Consider the following 15,995-nt stretch of genomic DNA (forward strand, 5'->3'; position numbering starts at 1 on the left):
AGAAAAAGGACAGAGGCAAAGAGAAGAAAGAGAGGGCAAGAAATTATGTCTGCAAAACTGGGATTAATATTGGACATTCTGTTCTGCAGCCTGCTTCTCTTACTCAAACTCTCTCATAGATAGCTAATGTTTGTATTTTCATTTCAAAGCTGAACAATGTTAGCATAGATGTGCTATAGCTTGGTACCCATTCTCCTATCAATGGAAAATCAAACATTTCTAGTTTGCTCCTATTCCAAGCCATGCTACACGGTGAAATCTTTGTCTACGTATTTTTTTAATTGTTTATTTATTTGCAAGACAGTGAGATACAAAGGTTTACTGGTTTACTCCCCAGACACCCTCAATGGCACAGGCTGGGTCAAGAACTAAGCCTGCCTAGGAATCCAATTATCGGAGTCACCAGGGCTGCTTCCCAGGGTCTGTATGAGCAGGAAACTGGAGTCAGGAACTTCAGATGTTCCAAAGTGGGATGCAGGCCTCTTAACTAGTGTCTTAACAACTGGACCAAATGCCCAGCCCTGCCTATATATCTTTAGGCATTTGGTATGGATGTTTCTGTAAGACCAGGTCGAAAGGAAACTCAGTGTCTCCATAGGTACTTGCAGTGTATACTTCTAAATGTCTCCAGGATGTTCCACTTCTACCCATTATCATTTTAACTTTTTTTTTTTAACCCTTGAGTGAATTAGAAATCTATTGTTTCCAAAGAACAGGCAACCAGGAGTGATGAACAGGGAGTGACAAAGGCCTCAGGCTACTCCTTTCAGGCTACTTCCCACTTTCCTCTAGCAGTGCCTGGAGGAAGAATTGTTTTTTCAGTCTCCAGGGGTTCATGAGGTTTGTTTGTTTCTAGGTTTTGGGGAGCAAGGTAAACTGATAACACAGTGCAGGTCACAAATCTTACGTGTACAATTCAATGACCTTTGATACATGGAATAGAATATTTCTATCACTAGTGCCCTTATACCACCTTCCAGTAAATCCCAACTTCCACAAATGTTCTCACACACATACTTTTGTGGACACACTTTCACTTCCTTAGGGACATACCTAGGAGTAAAATCTTTGAGTGATAAAGTTGTCCTAGGGTTAACTATATAAGGAATTATCAAGCAGGATTCCACATAGATGGGATCGTTCTAAGTTTCCATTTGCACCCTATGAGATTGCTAATGTTCCACACTCTCACCAGCATTTGATATCAAGTATTATTGTGGTTTGAATTTGTATTTTCCTGATTGATTAATGATGTTTGAGCATTTGTCCTCATACACATTTTTCCTTGTGTGAAGTCAATATTTTCAAATAATTTATTCATTCTGAGATTGTTTTCTGTTTATTTTTTGAGAGGCAGAAAGAGTGCCTGCCACCCACTGGCTCACTCCCCAAATGCCCAGATAACTGGTGCGGGACCAGGCCAACACCAGCAGCCCAGAACTTGGTCCAGGTCTCTCACCTGGGTGGCAGGAACCCAATTACTTGAGCCCTTAAATGCTGCCGCCCAGAGGGCACATGAGCAGGGAGCTGGACTCAGGAGCCAGAGCGGAGCTGAGAACCAGACACCCCCACGTGGGACACGGCATCCTGCCGGCATATGAACTGCCAGGTCCAAAACTTGTTTTAGAGATCATTGACTAGTAGGATTTATCTGTGTATTCTTTATATGTCATTTGTCAGGCATATGTATTAGAGATTTTTTCCTCACAGTCTGTGGCTTATTATTTATTTTAGTAATAGATCTGATATTCTCCCATGCTTTCTTCTAATAATCTTCTAGTTTTGGCATTTAGGTTTGGATCTATAAAAAGCCATCTGATTAATTTCTTTTTGTTTGTTTGTTTCACTTTTATTGTGCATCAGGGCTTAAATGGCAAACAGTGGTCAGCATTACTCACCACTCCACCTGCTTCCTTCATCTGTGTGAGCTACCTCTTCTTGGAAATTACAGATTCAGCCCAAGAAACGAGGATCGAGCAGAGAAAGCCCTCTGCCGCACTTCCATTCCTGCCGTGTCTACATCTAGCAGTGGCCACCTACCCCTGGGACAGTGCCCTGCAGGACCTGCTGGAGTAGATGAGTCACTCACTTGAAGCCTTGTTCTTTCCTCTGTAAGAGAAAAGCCACCTTCCAGAAACAGTTTGGGAACAAGGTTCCAGGGAGCCGAGTTTTGAGGTCCAATGACAAATTTGTTACTGCTGCACCCATGTCTGGAAGCTGTTCCTCGCATCACTACGTGTTGTCCACGCGCTGGGAAAACTACAGACGAGTACCTTTGTCCTGTGCTGCGCACTCAGGAGCCCAGCAAGCCCCCAGCACCGCACGGGGGACCCACGACGCCCCAGGCCTTCCTCTAGAAGTCCTGCGACTGTGGTTGAGCGCTTGTGTGAGGAGAGCCCCGCTGGTGCTGATCTCCATCAAGGTCAAGTTATCCAGCTTGGCCTGCGCCTCCTGCTGTCTCACAAAGCTGTGGGCAGACACCCGGAGCTTGGCTATTCGCATGTCCCCCACGTCCTTGACCAGGGTCCGGATCTCATCTGCGTTCGGGATGTTGTCCAGCTGCACTGCCCACAGGAAAGCACAGGACGCTGCCCACTCTGATTTTAATCGAACGATTGGGTCCCTGCAGCCTCGCGTCAGTGTCAGGACAGGAACACGTCGTGTCTCACAGGTGTGCAGTTTGGCAGTGCTGCTTCAACAGGAGCGAGGTGAGCTCCACGTAGTAAGGACTGGGCATGGGGGTAAAAGCTTCTTCCTTCCGTTCATGATCTCTCGTCTTCTCCAGCTTTTCCGCGTCCATCCAGGCTGGGGGGCCGGCAGGCGGCACTTCTGTCTCTGCTGCAGGTTCAGCGCCAGCCACAGCGGCGCGTCCACGGGCAGGCCGGGGCCGGACGGTCTCAGGGCCCCCTCGACGAGGTAGATCTTGTCCAGGCTGAAGTTCGGGATAATGTCACCAGCTTCTCCTCAGCCAGAAACTCCACCTCGGCCGCGTCCATGGCCCCGCGAGCGGCCGGCCGGGACCCCGGCTCCTCCTCCTGACTAATTTCTGTGTGGTATAGGACGCAGGAGCTCAGGCTCACGTTTTTCTGTGTGTTTACCCATGCAGCTGTTCCAGTACTATTCGGGAACGTGAAGGCATAATGCGCCCTTACTATGTGTTTTACCGTCTTAATGCCTGTAGGCTCTGCGGCTCTATTTCATTCCTGATATTAGCAATTTGTGCTAATCTCTTTCTCTTGATTAGTTTTACTAGGACTTTATACATTTTATCAATCGTTTCAAAGAAATGACTTTTGACTTCCATTAATTTTATTTTTTCCTATTATATTGAGTTCTTATTTTTATTATTTCCACACATACTGGTTAATTTATTTTAGTTTTTAAAGTAGCTTAAAGTGAAATTTTACATCATTGATTTTACAACTTTCTTTTACTAAAAAGTCAATGTATTTCAAAGTGTTATTTCCTCTAAGAATTGCTTTAGCTGTAGTCTGTGCATTTTAATATGGTGTTTATTTATTATCATTCATTTTGAAATACTTTCTAATTTTTCTTCTGGCTTCTTTTTTTTCTATAGTTTTAGATATCTTTAAAATATCTTACTGTTATTTATTTCTAATTTAACTCCACTGTTAAAATATCACTCTTTTAAAATTTGAGACTTACAGGGCTGGAGTTGCGGCGTAATGGGTTAGGCTGCCGCCTGCAATGCTGACATCCCGTATGGGTACCAGATCAAGTCCTGGCTGCTCCGCTTCCAATCTGCTCCCTACTCATGCGCCTGAGAGGGCAGCAGAGGATGGTCCAAGTCCTTGGGCCTCTCCACCCACATGGGAGACCCAGAAGGAGCTCCTGGCTCCTGGCTCCTGGCTTCGGCTGGACCCAGCCCTGGCCATTGCAGCCATTTGGGGAATGAACCAGTAACCAGTGGATGGAAGATCTCTCTCTCTTGTTCTCTGTAACACTTTCAAATAAATATTTTTTTTAATTGGGACTTACTTTGTGAACCAGAATAGGGTCTTTCTTGATAAATACTCTACATATACTTGAAAATAATGTATTTTGAAGTTATTAGGTACAACATTCCATAAATGTCAATTAGGTCAAAATAGTTAATAGTGTCAAAATTTTCTATATTTTTTTCCATCTAGTTGTTCAATTACAGGAAGAGTAATATTAAAGCCTGTAGTTAAAATTGTGGGTTTGTTTATTTCCTCCTTTATTCTTTTTCATTTCTTATATTTTCAAACTGTTATTAACAGCACACACATTTATTGTTGTAACTGCCTGATCTTTTCACCATTATGAAAGCCTTTAAATCTACCAATACACCTCTGTTTGAAGTCCCCACTTGTTTTGGATTTCAATATACACATTAGATTTTTTTAAAGCTGTTTCACTTTCACTTATATATCTTCATTTTGTTTGAAAGGCAGACAAAGAGAGACAGAAACAGACACAGAGAGGTCTTTCAACTGTTGGTTCACCTGCCTAATGCCCACAACAGTCAGGGCTGGGCCAACCAAAGGCAGGAGCCTAGAACTCAATTCAAATCACCCACATAGACAGAGACTAAATACTCAAACCATTAGTGTTTGGATCACTTACATTCAGGGTAAGTACTGATATAGTTGGATTGAGGGTCAGTGTTTGGCTATTCGTTTTCTATTGGCCTCATTGTTTTCCTTTGTTTTTACTTCCCGGAACTACTTGGAGTTCATCACTTTTTTAAAAAGATTCATCTTCTTATTTATTTGAGAGAGTTAGAGATAGAGAGAGATCTTCCATCTGCTGGTTCACTCCCAGATGGCCACAATGGCCAGGGCAGAGCCAAGCCAAAGTCAGGAGTTTCTTCCGGGTCTCTCATGTGGGTGCAGGGACCCAAGGACCTGGCTGCCCTCCGTTGCTTTCCCAGAGACATTAGCAGGGAGCTGGATAGGAAGTAGAGCAGCTGGGATTTGAACCCACACCCATAAGAGATGACAGTGTCATAGGCAGTGGCTTAACCTCGTATGCCACAATGCCGGTTCCTAGTTCATCACATTTTCAAAAAAGAATTATTTTAATTTTCCTGTAGACTTAACTATAACTTTTTGTAATCTTAAAAGTATTGCTCTCAGTGTTATAGTATGCATTCTTGATTTATCACAGCCTGTTTAGAGTGAATATTTTACCCCCTTCATGTAAAATTCAAAATAAAAAAAAAAACAGTAGAATTCCAATTATTCCCAGTCATATGTTATATGTCTTTTATGTGTTATGTTAACATTATGAATGCCACAATATGATTTTTCAAATACAGTTTTAAATAGAGAGCTGTTTAAAAAAATAAAAAAGAGGAAAGACCAGCTTTGCGGCGCTACTTACGATGCCAGCATGTAATATTAGAATGCCAGTTTGAGTCCCGGCTGCTCCATTTCCCATCCAGTTTGATGCTAATGTGCCCAGGAAGGCAGCAAGTGATGGCCCAAGTGTTGGGCCCCTACCACCTATGTGGGAGACCCTGATGGAGTTTCTGGCTTCTGGCTTTGGCCTGGCCCAATGTTGACTCTTACAGCCATTTGGCAGTTGGAATCAATCTCTCTCTCTCTCTCTCTTTTTCTCCCCCCCTCCCACCCTCACAGATAGTGAGTGAGTGAGAGAGAGAGAGAGAGAGAGACAGAGAGAAAGGTCTTCCTTCCATTGGTTCACTCCCCAAATGGCTGCAATGGCTGGAGCTATGCTGATCTGAAGCCAGGAGCCAGGTGCTTCTCCTGATCTCCCACGTGGGTGCAGGGGCCCAAGAACTTGGGCCATCCTCCACTGCCTTCCTGGGCCACAGCAGAGAGCCAGACTGGAAGAAGAGCAACTGGGACTAGAACCCAACGCCCATATGGGATGCCAGTGCCGCAGGTGGAGGATTAACCAAGTGAGCCATGGCTCCAGGCCCAGCCATTACATTTCCGAAGGATAGTTTTCTTGGATGTAAAATTCTGGATGGAAAGGTGTTATCATTCTGCACTTTTCAAAATTGTTCCATTTTCTCATCTCCATTGTTTCTGTTAAAAAGTCAGTGATTAATTGTGTCATTGTCTCTTGTATGGCATGCCTTTACCCTCTGAAAACTTTAAAGCATTTTTTCTTCATCTTTGGTTTTCAGAACTTTGGCTAAACTGAAGCTAGATTTTTTTATTTTTTGTGGGGTGGTATTTGTCTTGCTTGGGGTTTGCTGAGCTGTTTGGATCTACAGCTTGATGTTTTCCATCATATTTGGATTTTATCTTTTTATTCTTCTGGGAATTAAATTACATATTAGATTGTTTAATTTTCCCATGGAATCCTAAGCTGTTTTTATATACTCATTCCTGGAACTTTTTTTTTTTCTTTTTCTCTACCCTCAGATTAAATAGCTTCTATTGGTGTCTTCAAATTCACTAGCCCTTTATACAGCTGTTGAACATCATCCAGAATTTTTAAAAAGATTTAATTTATTTATTTATTTTGAAAGAAATACAAAGAGAGAGAGAGTAACAGAGAAAAAGGGAGGTCTTCCTTCTCTGCTGGTTCACTCCCCAGATGACTGAAATGGCCAGTGCTGGGCTAGGCTGAAGCCAGGACTCAGGAGCTTCATCCACGTCTCCTTTGTAGGTGGCAGGGGCTCAGACACTTGGGCCATCCTCTGGTGCTTTTCCCTGGCCATTAGCTGGGAGCTGGATCAGAAGTAGAATAGCCAGGACTAGATCCAGTGCCTATATGGGATGCCAGCATTGCAGGTGGTAGCCTTACTATCCATGCCACAATGCTGGCCTATCACCCAGAAACTATTATTTCAAATATTACAACTTTTCAGTTTAAGAATTTCTATGGGCTTCCTTTTTACAGTTTCTATTTTTTTGTTGAAATTCTCATAATATCATAATGATATTTTATCCTTTAATTACTTAAATCCCTAAACATTGTTTTAAAGTCTTTGTAACTATAACTTTATAACCAACATTGTGGCATAGCAGGTAAAGCCACCACTTGCAATGCTGGCATCCCCTATGGGTGCTGGTTTGAGTCTTGGCTGCTCCATTTGCAATCCAACTCTCTGTCTAATGCACCTGGGAAAGCAGAAGAAGATGGGCCAACTCCTTGGGCCCCTGCCACCCACACAGGAGACCCAGATAAAACTGCTGACTTCAGACCAGCCCAGCTCTGGCCATTGTGGCCATTTGGGGAGTGAACTAGATGATGGAAAAATCTCATCTCTCTCTCCCTCTCTGAAACTCTGCCTTTCAATTAAATATATAAATATTTCTGCCTTTCAATTAAATATATAAATCTTTTTTAAAAATAAATAAAGTCTATAACATCTGGGTCACATGTTACTATCCCTTCACATGTTTAGTAATTTTTTATTGTATACTAGACATTGTAGAGAATACATTCTAGATTATATTTTCTGGTTTTTTATGTAGTTGTAGTTGGCATTGAAAATATTGGCTGGTTACCTTAAACTTGAATAGGTTTAGTTTTATTGCTTGATGGGATCTATTTCAATTTTCTTATTAGTGTTAAGACAAATCCCCTAAATCTAATAACTAGTCTTTGTAACTAAGGCATGACCTTTCTAGAGTTTGTGTGGAAATCTTTAAAAATCACCAAGCCTCTCGAACTTGGAAGGACTTAAGCTCTAACCTCTAATGTGCAGTGGACAGAGCTTAAATGTCTGCCCTGTTCTTTCAGTCTCCCAGCTTTGGTTTATCACTGGTCTACTTGGAATCACCCTTGAACATGTGCAGTTCATGGCTCACCAAGGATCTGAGAGGAAAGTATGAGTAGAGTTGGGACCTATCTATCTAGCCCTCTGTCTGAGATTTTTTTACTTCTCAATTTCCAGTCATTGTGATGGCCCAAATGTAATCCTCAGACTCCTCAAGACAACAGGTGTGTGAATTCCTGCCTGAGTTTTAGCCACCCTGCGCCATGTGGACTAGAAAGCCCCTTCCGGACAAATCCATAAGCAGGTCGATTTTATCCAGTGTCATTTCTTATTTCAAGGATCAAATTCCGTCCAGTTCCTGCCTGCTTTGGTTTCTCTCCACTGTTTAAATAACTGCCTTCTTACATTTCTTTTTTGTTTGTTTTTTGACAGGCAGAGTTAGACAGTGAGAGAGAGAGAGACAGAGAGAAAGGTCTTCCTTCCGTTGGTTCACTCCCCTAATGGCCGCTACAGCCAGCACACTGCACCGATCCGAAGTCAGGATCCAGGTGCTTCCTCCTGGTCTCCCATGCGGGTGAAGGGCCCAAGGACCTGGGCCATCCTCCACTGTACTCCTGGGCCACAGCAGAGAGCTGGACTGGAAGAGGGGCAGCCGGGACTAGAACCCGGGGTACAGGCGCCACAGGCAGAGGATTAGCCTAGTGAGCCACGGCGCCAGCCGCCTTCTTACAATTTTTCCCAGATTTTATAATTATTATCAGTCTGATACAAGTTCCTTCAGCATGATCAGAACCAGAATCTATGCAGCAACGTTTTCATTCAATATCACCTAAGCAAGAAAACTTCACCTGCAGCGTATTGTACGGCAGTTTGAAATCTGGGGGTGAGGCTTTCAAGTTTGAACCTCAGGTTTCTACTTCTAGATTATCATTGCTTGACTAAAAGGTAAGAGAATCTCAAAGGAATTGCCATGTCTGTTTTTGTTTGGTTTAGTAGTTATAATATAGAGAGGCTTAGGACCTCAGTGTCTTAAAACTCTTCAACCTGTAAGACATGAGTTTAATAGACATGTGCCTCCCGCCCCAACTTTTTTTTTTTCTTTCAAACAATCTCTTGAAAATCTCCCCAGGACATACTATTTATGTAAATATGAGAAAACTCTGTTTTAATCTACTTGGATGTTTATACTGGACAGGTTAAGGAAGGAAGAGCCAGCTAAAAGAGTTTTGTGAGCTGGGAAACGTGGGATGTTTATTTTGTAGGATGTGGTTTAGAGATTCCTAGTTGGAATGGCCCATACCATAAGAGTTCCGGGTGGGTGCCATGCCACACAGGAAACAATTGTAGCCTGCCCCTGGGAGTAAGCCAGAGAGCTAACAAATTCAGTGTGCATTGAAATGCTTCATCAACACGCCTTCTGCAGGGCCTGCCCTCTCTGCTGGGTCACTGACCTTTATAAGTGCACAGTCATGGCCACCGCCTGGCAGGCATGAAAAGCAGACAGACAATGGACGAGAAGGAGACATGCACAGAGGGGGAAAATGCACTCATTCAAGGGATTTACTGGTCAGGGATGTCATATCCTATGTCCAATTGCAGAATGCATGTGGCAGTGTTTAAATCGCGCGTATTGGGCTGAATAAATGTAAGGAATGATTCCCAACATGAGAACCAAAATTGATCCCTGAGAATCGTGATCAGTTTTTAGTGGCACAGGACAGTGTAGGAAATCATTCTTCACTATAAAATTTTTCACCAACTCTTGAAAGCTTTAGATCATTAAAATTGATTAGAGTGTCATACAGCCTGATTTCAAAGGCATTCCAGACTCCAGAGACAGCATATATAGCCGCCTTTCAGTTGGGGAAAAAAATTGAATTTGGGTTCTGAGTTTGTCACAAAGTAGCCTTGTAACCTTTGGCCACTGGCTCCAAACCATCGGGCTCCCGTTTTTCCATCTGTATCTGGTAGGCATTTCCTTAGTATAATGACCCCATATCCCTGATATTACAGGATTTCTGATTTCTTTCTGTTTATGTTTGTTTTTACTATCCCTTTGCATCTTCAGAGGATTTATATAGCTTCTTTTTGATTCAGCCATCCCACTGCTGGGAAAGTACCCAAAGGAAATGAAATCACCATATGAAAGAGTTATCTGCACCCCCATGCTCATGGCCGCTCAATTCACAATAGCTAAGATACAGAATCGACCCAGATGCCTGTCAACTGAAGACTGGATAAAGAAATTATGGGATATGTACGCCATGGAATATTACACAGCAGTAAAATATAAAATAAAGCCCTGTCATTTACAACAAAATGGGTGCAACTGGAAACATTATACTTAGTGACATAAGCCAGTCCCAAAAAGACAAATACCATATGTTGTCCCTGATCTCTGGTACCTAATAGAGTACCTAAAAGGCAATCTATAGCAGTGAAATTGATACTTCGAGATGGATGTCTTTGAAGAGCCCTTGTCTTCACTGCTGAGGAAAAGTTTTTTTTTGTTTTTCATACTGTTTGTTGAACTCTGTACTTAGTGTAGGGTTAATCTTATGTATATAAAGTTAATTGAAAATAGATCTTAGTAAAATAAAAAAAATAATGAGAATGGGAGACAGAAGAGGTGGAGAGGTGGGGTGCAAGTGGGTGGGAGAGAAGAGAGGGTGGGAAGAAATACTATGTTCCTAAATTTTTATTTATGAAATGCATGAAGTTTGTATACCTTAAGTAAAAGGTTTCTGGGGAAAAAAAGAGATTTATTCAAAAGGTAAAGTGATAGAGAGAGGGAAAGACAGACAGACTGACTGATAGAAAAAGAGAGAGAGAGAGATCTCTTCTATCTCGTGATTCACTCTTCAAATGGCTGCAACAGCCAGGGCAGAGCCGGGCTGATGTCAGAAGTCAGGAACTCCATCTGGGTCTCCAAAGTGGGTGGCAGGGACCCAAGAACCTGGGCCATCATGGGCTACTTTTCCAGGCCATTGGCAGGAAGTTGGATCAAAAGTGGAACAGCCAGGACTCAAATTGGCACCTGATATGGCTGGCCTCTCTATTAATCCTTGGCATATATGTTATTAACAGAAAGATAATGTACCGCAGATGCCACTAGACACGTACGTTCTGAGAGCTCCAGTCTGAAGCAGGAACACTGCCAAGACTCCATTCACACTCTCTGACACTACACAGACTTCACACAGAGTGGTGGGCTTCCACTGGGTTTGTCAGTCTTACCACCCTCATCTGCTTACTCCAGCCCAAGGGCATCTTGAAAATGGCATCTTGTCTGATATTCCACCCCAAAGTGCCCATCAATCCCTCTTGCTTCTGATCATTGGTGGTTCAAGAAAAGTAGTCCAATTTTAACACTAATCAAACCCAAACATTATTTAACATGCAAAATCTGCAGAAAGGGTAACCACATGATTCATTTCAAAAGCAAATAAAAGTGAATAATATCACCGATCATTGAGAAGCAATCCTTCCTACCGTTCCCCTCTACAAAGATAAGGTATTTGTAATGTGTATGAGCGATCTGCAAGCGGGTTCTTCAATCCAAGCACATACCTGACATTTACAGCAGCTGTCACTCAAGAACGTACTCCCATTGGTGGTCATAGCTTTCCCACTTTGCCAAAGGGAAGAAGTTATCCTCACCTACTTTTGCAGTAAGGAAATCCCGCCCTGGAGATGGTAATTCAGAAGTCTATCTAGGGACGGAGTCCTTCTCTGCTAGAGAGACTGAGCACCCCTATGGGAGGAAAGCAGCACCTGACTGCGTGCTGAGTGCAGCGAGACGTGTGGACGCTTCCTGGAGAGGCTAGCGCTTCCGCCTTGCTCCTCAGCCTTTGAGGTTGGAGCAGGCGACACTAGGGCTTCCGGAGAACCCGCAGGAGCGATCACTGTGTGTAACAAATTGATTCTCAAGACGCAAGGGTGCAGGGCTACCCTCCAGGGGCTTTTAGTCTTTGTGTAAAATTCACCATCGTGCCTACAGCCTAAGTTGCCACCCATCACACGCTGAACATTTGGCACAGTGAGCCTTTGTCGCTGTATTTTTGGTTTCTTTTTGATTTGCCTGCTCCTCTCTAGATTTTTTTCTTAGCTAGGGGAGAGGGGAAAACCATACTGAAATGTCACTTTGTCAGTGCAGGAGTGAGAATTCCCAGCCCACCGCACCGGGCCCATCAGGAGGCGCTTCCTGTGTGAGGTGGGACTGGAGTCCTATTAATTTGTCCCAGACCATAGCAGAATTAAGCTGTCCACATCCGAAACATTCCATGAATTCAGTTGCGAGGAGGAATTTGTTCAGCCATGTTATGGATTATATTTCTCTCCTCTCCCAAGAAGGTCAGGGTGCCCATATAAGGGAGCCGGCCTCCGTTTCCCACAGTGTGGGGAGCTACAGGAATACTCTCTCACAGTCAATGCAGAGGTAACTTTTTTTTTTTAATGGATTAAAAAAAAAAAAAAAGCAGCAGTTCTGAGAGTCCATCACGGTTTCTGCCTGGCCAGTCAGAGCTGGGGCTTTTGTCTCTCTCAGTGGGAGCTGCCATTTTAATGGGGCCTCCAGCGGGGCCTGGTTTGATGGTGTGAAGTAGGCCTGCACGAATCGCAGAATTTTTTTTTTTTAATTTAGATTTTGGTTAATTTAGCCACACTGGCTTTCAGATGAACTGAAATGCAAAAGTGAGTCCACGGCCAAGGTCCCTGAGACGCTGTTGGCCATTCCTCCTCTTGGGAGACCGCACCCTCACCCTCCTGTGAAAACCCACCCCTGGAAGCTCCCCGCCCCCCATCTACTGGCAAAGAGAATAACTCATTCTTAGCAACATGCACACGTTACACTCAGACGCCAACCCCCGCGCCCCTACATGCTGGATGGGACGCTCGCCCCCGGCCCACAGCAGGACGGGGTGGCTCCGTGGGTAATCCTGGGTCCTCCCCTCTGCGGGAGCCACCAGTCCCAGACCTTGGCCCCCTCCCCCCAGAACACTTTCTGGATCAAACTGTTGCTCTCCGCAATGAGGCCGGAGCCTGCGGAGCCGAAGTGGTCGGGCGCCCCCGCGGCCGCACACTGGCACCGCCCCGCAGCCTTGCGCCCAGATGCCAACCGCTGGAATGCGTTTCATGTTCCCGCGCCTGGCCGGCCTGGGGGAGGCCGCGGGCCTACGTGCGGTCGGCTTCACGCTGCCTGCAATGCTGGCCGCCCCTGGGGCCGCCCTTTGCGGGGGGTCCTGGGCCCGGGTTGTGCGCGTGAGTGTGGTCACGCCAAACGTGAAGCGGCTCCTTCTTCGCAGAAATACGTGAATAAATGAATGAGTAGAAAAAGGAGGCATTTGCGGAAACAGCAAACGAATATCTGAGAATGAACAACGGTACGATTGCATCCAGGGCGTCTCAGAGGGTTCATGGGAAACCGGTCCTCTGGAAAACACTAGCTTGCCTTTCAACATTTTTTGAAACATGCTTTAGCTCTATGCTGTCCTGAACTGTTTCCCACACCCTCTGTTGATCTGTTACCCGGCCATTTACCCAAAGAGCTGCGGCCAGCAAGGACAAACAAGAAAGCACTCCTCCATTGAGTGTGGAGGGGGGAAATGGCCCCCACGAAACGGCTTGAAATTCACCCTTGTGTTTCCCAGCGACTGGGCTCAGGATGAACCTGGGAGTGGGTAACCCAGGCCGGCCGCAAAGCCGCACTTTGCGATTTGTCTTTGTTTCTGACCTACAGATTTAATGCATCACGTTTGATAAAAACTTCGTATCATCCCATGAACAGCGAATCCAGATATCCACTGATGCATTTGCTTGTTGGGGAAGTTACTGATTTTCCTTTGTCTGGTGCCCACCACAGCAAGTTGGTGCAAAGCTGTGGAGCCTTTGGGGTGTGAAAGTGAGAGGTACGGGTCGCCAAGAGCCTGGGTGGCGGGAGAACCGCACTTAACCCCTCTTTGCCTTCCCCAGGCTTCGGAGAGAAAGTCACACGGGTAGATTCGAGAATAGGGAACACCGCAAGCCGGTGGGGCGTGCACACACAGCTCTGCACATAAAGCATTTGCCCGAGAGAATGGACGTCCGCTTAGAGTGCAGTCTCAGCCGCTGCAATTGCGAACGCATTACCTTCCCACTAAGAGAGAAAATACCGCACAAATGTTTACAATAAAAATGAGCATTACCCTGCTCCCCCTCCCAGGGATAATCACGAATCTGATAGAATCCTTGGCGGTCTTTATACACTTGTAAGTGTCTACAGAGAATTCCCAACTTCTCATTTGGCTTAGGATTTTTCGACTTTACAATGCGATACCCATTCAGTAGAGACCAAATCCCAAATTTTGGAGTCGGGTCTTCCCCGGGGGCTAGTGATATGTGGTGTGATGCCCTCTCCTGGCTCTGGACAGCCCAGTGAGCCTTAGCTCCCCACCAGCCATGTGATCTTTAAAGCAAAATGCCAGCACTCTGCAGTGTACCGTGCTGCTGGCCTGCAATGTCCAGTGGGTTAGGTGTACTAAGTGCATTTCAGGGGCTGGCGCCGTGGCATAGCAGGTAAAGCCACCACCTGCAGTGCCAGCATCCCATATGGGTACCAGTTCAGGTCCTGGCTGCTCCTTTTCCACTCCAGCTTTCTGCTATAGCCTGGGAAAGCAGTAGAAGGTGGCCCAAGTCCTGGGGCCCCTGCACTCATGTGGGAGACCTGGAAGAGGCTCCTGGCTCCTGGCTTTGGATTGGCATAGCTCCAACCATTGTGGCCATAAAGAGAGTGAACCAGTGGATGGAAGTCCAAACTCACTCACACTCACTCTCTCTCTCTCTAAATCTGCCTTTCAAATAAATAAATAAATATTTTTTAAAAATGCATTTTCAATTACAATATTTTCAGTTTAACAGTTTTTTTATTGGAATGTAATCCATCTTAGTTTTTTTTTTTTTTTTTGACAGAGTTAGTGAGAGAGAGAGAGAGAGAGAGAGAAAGGTCTTTCTTCCATTGGTTCACCCCCCAAATGGCCGCTACAGCCAGAGCTACAATGATCCGAAGCCAGGAGCCAGGTGCTTTTCCTGGTCTCCCACACAGGTGCAGGGCCCAAGCACTTGGGCCATCCTCCACTGCCTTCCCAGGCCACAGCAGAGAGCTGGACTGGAAGAGGAGCAACCGGGGCCAGAACCTGGGCCCAAATGGGATGCTGGCACCACAGGTGGAGGATTAAACAAGCGAGCCACAGCACCGGCCCACCAATTCTTTTTAACAGCCCTATAATGTTTCAGAGTATCAGCATATGGTGGTTTATTTCATCCTTTCTATACTGATGGTCATTTAAATTACCCCAAATTCTATAGTAATAGAAATAATGTTATCATAAACATCCTTGTATATACATAAAAATATTGTCTATACAAGGGCACACAGATATTCCTAGAAAAAAACGGAAGAGAAGTTTATGTAGGTACAAAATTTTTTTTGGAAATCCATACATGGTTTTTTCATAATATACATTTTCCATGAACTTTTGGGAGATTCTTCTTGTTTAAATGCAACTGCTTTAGCCTTTGGAAACTGAAACAGTCAAGTGAACAGAGAGAGGCAGCAAGAAATGAAGTATAGGTGTTGCATAAAGTGTTAAGCTGCAAGCTGCAAAGCAGTGAGTTGGACTTGGCTTATAGAAACAGAAAGTAAACTCATTAAAAGTTGCGTTTGGATGTGTAATGGATTTTTTTTCCCCACAGTCCTGAACTCTGTCGTTCTCACAATATCTTCTTTCAGATAACAGCCCCTGGAAGTAGGCACAGCTGTGTCTCCAACTTTGTCATCAACGTGAGCATGGGGGTGGGTCCACCGTGCCACTTTGAAACAGTGTTGAGGAGAGCAGGAGAGGTCAGGGTTCTCTTTGACGAAACCCACCGCAGTGGTTACTACAATCTCAGCCATGCCAGGGTCCTTCCAAAAGCTTGTGGAGAAATGGAATTAAAGGCTCAGTTCATTTTGGTGCCAACGATTTTAAAGTCCATGCACAGATTCTTCCTTGTCCATGAACTTTTTGAAGACCCCTCATGTTTGTTGCTATTTCTCAAGGGATGAAATTGAAATAAAAGAAAACAAAACTGTTTTACCTTCAGGTTGCTCTTCCCTACATTTTACTTATATTCTTTAAGATTTATTTATTTATTTGAAAGGGCAGAGTTAGTGACAGAGAGAGAGAGAGAGAGAGAGAGATCTTCCATCTGCTGGTTTACTCCCCCAAAAGGCCGCAATGACTAGGGCTGGGCCAGGACAAATCCAGGAGACAGCAGCTTCTTCCAGGTCTCCCAC

General features: G+C 44.6%; 1 pseudogene; it reads right to left on the reverse strand.

Moving 5' to 3' along the window:
* Positions 1-2,255: 2,255 nt before the first annotated feature.
* Positions 2,256-2,996, reverse strand: LOC100354358 (DNA replication complex GINS protein PSF2-like; annotated as a pseudogene).
* Positions 2,997-15,995: the final 12,999 nt, after the last annotated feature.

Source organism: Oryctolagus cuniculus, chromosome 16, assembly GCF_964237555.1.
Source record: "Oryctolagus cuniculus chromosome 16, mOryCun1.1, whole genome shotgun sequence".
Classification (NCBI taxonomy): domain Eukaryota; kingdom Metazoa; phylum Chordata; class Mammalia; order Lagomorpha; family Leporidae; genus Oryctolagus; species Oryctolagus cuniculus.